General features: G+C 34.8%; 1 long non-coding RNA gene across 1 annotated transcript; it reads left to right on the top strand.

Moving 5' to 3' along the window:
- Positions 1-1273: 1273 nt before the first annotated feature.
- LOC114307204 (uncharacterized) lies at positions 1274-2005 on the top strand. Its single transcript, XR_003645022.2, has 2 exons — positions 1274-1383; positions 1605-2005. It is a non-coding gene; the product is annotated as an uncharacterized LOC114307204 (long non-coding RNA).
- The last annotated feature ends 3385 nt before the right edge of the window (positions 2006-5390 follow it).

Here is a 5390-nt window from a genome sequence, read left to right as displayed (position 1 = left end):
AAAAAGCGCCGGCTAACGTCATTAGTGACGTTTAATAAACGTCATAAACTTAAGACGGCGGCCGTATCTGCGACGATAATTATAAACGCCACTTTATCGTTTAACGGCGTTTTTATAACTTATAGTGGCGTTTTTTAAACGTCGCTAATGGCCAAAATTCCTGTAGTGCTTTGAAAATGGTCCTTAACACTTTGTTGGGAAGCTTTTGATAATTATAAAGTAGTATCCGCGGCTTTTTCAATTAAAGAAGCAAGAGTTCTCTAGTGTCTCTATTTGAGTAAATTTCTTAAATAAATAAATAAATGATTAACATAACATGTTTGTTTTAATATTGTTGGCTTTGTTCTTTGTAATTATATGAAAAAATGTTCGGAGCTCATCCTTATAGACTCCTAATAAAATTGTGTGGGAAGAATAATTCGTTGTATTATTCATAGTAGTCAGTACAAATATATATACAAGACTAATCCTAGACTTGCAAGGAAAAGATCCACAACTTAAAGCAAACAGAATCCTAAATTAGGAACTAAAGAAAAAGGAAAGAAATATTAGTGGGATGTTACAATATTCTCATATATTCTCTAACACTCCCCCTCAAGGTAGACAGTGAATGTTGTGAAGGCCCAACATGAATATATAGAAGTAACTTCAAAGTCACTACAACAAAATGTACATTTGGCGATCAAAATTAGCAACTAAAAGAAATTTAGTCGCTAAAAGTTGTGGAATTAGCGACCAAAAATTTTTTTAATCGGCAAAAGTAAAATATTTAGCTACTAATTTTTTTTAGTCGGGGTATATTGGTTTTTGGTGACCAAAAAAAAATTTAGTCGCTAAAAATGCTAGAATTGGCTACAAAAAAAAAATTTTAGTCGCCGTATGTTGAGTTTTAGCTACTAAAATCATTTTGTCGTTAAATAAAAAATAAAAAATTATTTTTTTACCTTTGGCGACCAAAATTTTGGTTGCCAAAAGTTATTTTCAGCGACAAAAAAGAATTTTAGTCACCAAAGAACTAAATTTTTTTGAAGGGAGACATTTCAAATATTTTGGAGGGATTTATAAAATACTTTCAGCGACTAAAAATTTATTAGTCGCTATTACTCAATCTTTGGCTGCAAAATATTTAGTCGTTATTTATTGTTATTAGGTGACAAAAAATTTATTTAGTCGCTAAAGGTTGTAGTATTTGTTTTAGAGGAAAACAAATTATTTTTGGCGCCCAATATATTTACACTTTGTTCTGCTTCTCTCTCTCACACACACACGATATACACTTTTGTCTCAGACACTACCAAACCTCACCCCCACTCACCATCAGCGCTCGCCACCGTCGCACTTCGACATCGCCACCTGCAAATCACCACCGTCACATAATCACAGGTATTTTTCTCTCTCTGTCGCTCTCGGGCTCTCTTTCTCTCTGTCGCTCTCAGTCTCTCTCCCTTTCTGTCAATCTCGATCTCGTTCTCTCTCTCTCTCTCCCTCCCTCTCTGTCCATCTCTCTCTCTCTCTCTCTCTCTCTCTTTCTCTCGGCTCTACTAGTTTCAAGTATATATATTGAACTCAATTTGTTCACGACATTAGCATTTCTTTGGTGTCAGCAAATGGAGACGAGCTTTTGGGACCAATGGGAAGAAGAGGCACTTTCCAAGTTGGAATCTCTGAAACTCCTCTATTCTCTTCAGACCCATTCACCCCTATCAATGAATAATTGAAACCCATCGATACCCAGATCAAGAATGCTTCAAAATACGATGAATTCGAGGTGTTCGACGGTTTGCGGCAATGGGGTAGGGCATCTGTTGAAGTAGTGATTGCTGATAGCACATTTCAGAGATGGGTTCGTGAGGTTCCGAGTTGTGGTACGGTTAATTTAATTGGGTTTCATTTTGTTTTCTTGTGTTTCATCTTTTTCTGGGTTTGTTTTGATTTGAATGAGTTCTGAGTTTTTGAATTCAGCACATTAACATTGTTTTCATTCAATGTTATTTGTGGGAAAATTGTATGGTGATGTTTGAATTATGGTCTGAATTATGGATCATGTGGTGCTTTGTTATGAGAATTTGTGGTGAACTTGGTTGTGAGACTTCATGGTGATATATATATAGATTTTTTAGTTATGATTCAATTTGATTTTGGTTATGCCTCTTTGTAGTGTTTGTTTATAAACCGAAGACGTCTTGGTTATGAGCTTTTGTAGTTTTTTGTTATAGACTGAAGTGGCCTTGGTTATTATGAGTCATTAGTGGTGTTTTTGTTTATGAACTAATGTGGTTTTGGTTATAAGTGACCCAAATTGATGAAATTTATTAACTATTGTAGTTGAAATTTTGAGTGTATACATGTATCATTTTGGAGGTGTATATAGTAGCACTTCCCCTAGCTAAATAAGGGAATTGTTATATTCAAATAAAACTGTAACTCTTTATCTGTGGTCGAAGTCTAGTAACTAAATAGGGGAATTCCTCACCATGACAATGCTACATAGTTTTTCTTGCTTCAAAGTATGGCAATATCTTTCTATACATTTTAGTTCCCCAAAATATAGAAGAATGGACTAAAGGGTTGGCCTAGTGGATGTGTGCTCCCTTGCCAAGTTCGATGCCTGGCTTCAAGTCTTACCGCTGTGAGTGCAGCTTCCCTTCCCCTATTACCCTCCTATCTAAAAAATAAATTAAAATAAAAAGTAGAATGATAAAACATCCTATTGTTTGAAGGTTATGGTATTTATCTTGGAAAATTTTAATGTGTATGAAGTGCATTGAAATGTGTAAAAAGCGTATAGAAATATGTAAAATTCTTTGGAGCGTGCAAAAATTATCTTGAGATTTTAACTTCTTTTTTTTTGGGGGGCATTTTCCTCTCTTATTGATAGCCTAATGAGCTGTTATATTAGTATGACCCTTTGATCTTTTGTATGGTTGTAGGAGATGATGCTGATTGTGGCAACCAAGAAGCTGAAAATGGGGCTTGCCCTCAGAAGTTTAGAAAGCTACTTTTATTTTCTGGAAATGATTACTTGGGCTTGAGTTCACATCCTACAGTTTCAAAAGCTGCTGCAAAGGTGGGTTTAATCATTAATGGTCAATAACATTTTATTTCCTTTGTTTGTATTAACTATTTTTTAGACATTTGCCTATGTTGTTTTGGCCGTCCTATTTTAGGCCGCCCTAGCACATGGAATGGGCCTAAGGGGTTCTGCTTTAATTGTGGGTATACAAGTTACCATGGACTCTTGAGTCATGCTTGGCAGACTTGAAGAAGAAAGAGGTATTGACTTTGTTCTGTGTATTGCAATCAATTGTTCATTGGGAGTCAAGATCGTTTGTACATTTTATCAATTTATTTTTACATTTACTTACTGAAAAGATTAATTTATTCTTCTCCGTTGTGTTAACACTTGCTGGTATGGGATAATGAAACATTACAATAGAGGGATTGCTATGTGGGACCCTTGTTCAAATGTCCCGAAAACAATGAAAGAAATTTGGGTTTCTGAGATTTTGGATGTTCTTTTTTTTTTTTTTTTTTTGAGAATTGAAGTCATCTAAGTTAGCATCCTATTTATGCAACTATGGTTTCTGAGATTTTGGATGTTCTTTTCATGTGTCAGTGTTTGTGAAAATGGGTTGGTCTGTTTTCCTGTGTTGGTGAGCAAACTAATCTTTTGATTTATGTTCACCAAGTGTATGTAAAAATGTCATAGAGAGGTTTTGAGGACTGGGTCACATCTATGGTTTCAAAGAATCTCCCACCATTAGATATTTCAAGTATGTACTACCTATATCTCAATTCTAGAGAAATCATTGCTTTAAGTTTCCATTTGTCTTTGTTACATGCAAATGAAATTCTAGTCTTATTGTATTGAGTTAATATTTATCATGGAAGTCCATGGTGAGCATTCCACCATTGTTTTGTTCTGACCAAATTTGCAACCAGTGAAAAAGACTTGTTCTTGAACCAGCAGTTTAAGAATAAGAATTGCATGGACAATTATGCATTACTATGATAATTCTTTTTACTTGTTCAGTTGGGACACGTGTAATTGTGCAAGTATGAGGTTTAAAACTTTGATATACATTGATGGTTGCGCATCACTACAAAACGCCATTTTGTAGATTTTTTTTGTTACTTTTACGATTAGATCACATACTATTACACTAGAATTCTTGTATTATTGCAAGGAAAATGGTGGCATTCCTTGTTAAAGCTATTTAATTGATTGTGAAGTCTTGAGCTTACTACAGGTCTTCTAATCTAGGCCATTGGGTCAAAAGGATATCTCCAAGAACAAGGTAGGGGTTCAAGACCCTTCAACTTCTTAATAGAAGTGTTATTATGATAATGTAATCATGTTTTTGATGATACCAACAGGACAAAAGGCCTCATGATTTAGTTAGTGCTGAAGTCATTGTATTATAGATCTACTTTGAAGAAATTGATTGTAAATTATGCATTTTGTTTCAATGTTTCATAAATTGCATTTATTAAATTTATTTTTGTTTATCTTTTTGGAGGATGGGAAAAATTATACAGAGTATTGTTTCTTTAATATATCCTTTTCACAAAGTATTTAATGCCTTTCCAATTATAATAAGTATAAGGACCCAACTCTAATGCAATGGAAATGATGAATATATAAAAAATTATGTTCTCTATCAATGTTAAGTTTTATATAGAGTAATGTTCAATTCTATCAATGTAATGGTTCATTTTTCTAGTCTCATGACTTCTTTGTACAAGATATTCGTGCATTTGTTCTGTAATAGGGATGTGAATGTACCTGTTTTTTTTATCCAAAAGTACCTGTGGACGCGCCCTTGAGGGCTTTATGCTACCACAGTTCGGACTCAAATGTCACGGTTCTTAATCTGATCTCGCAATATGCAATGCAAGACTGACAAATCACCAAAGAGTCCAAATCCAACAAATCGTTTTGGAAAATAGATTTTTAAGAAAGAAGTACCAAACATGGACTGCTTTGCCAGATATAGAGTCGCCACCTAAATATTTTATTTTGGGGGAATTTAGGAAATCCTGACTCGTGCCTAAGGCCACATGTCCGTCATCACCAAAGTTGCCTCAGCTCGGGAAACTTGGGTACGATTGGGGAAGGTCATCTATGAGCACCCCCGCTCGCCCGATCAAAGATCGGCCTGTACTAAACATGATATTTTGTTTTGAAAACATATGTGTTCTTATTCTGGTTAATTAGCTAGAATTACTATGTGATGCGCACAACACACAAGTATAGACTAGATCGCCTAATTTGGAACAAAGCATCACATATTCGTTTGTTTGGAAATGGTTCGAAGTTTGCTACTCGTAAGTAGGCTAAAACACGGATTTCAATGAATTGGTCCAATTCAAGCAACCCAGCCTTCACC

Source organism: Camellia sinensis, chromosome 7 (assembly GCF_055761805.1).
Source record: "Camellia sinensis isolate YWXY chromosome 7, ASM5576180v1, whole genome shotgun sequence".
Lineage (NCBI taxonomy): Eukaryota > Viridiplantae > Streptophyta > Magnoliopsida > Ericales > Theaceae > Camellia > Camellia sinensis.
The sequence above is the reverse complement of the archived record's forward strand: the minus strand, read 5'-3'. Positions and strand labels throughout refer to the sequence as shown.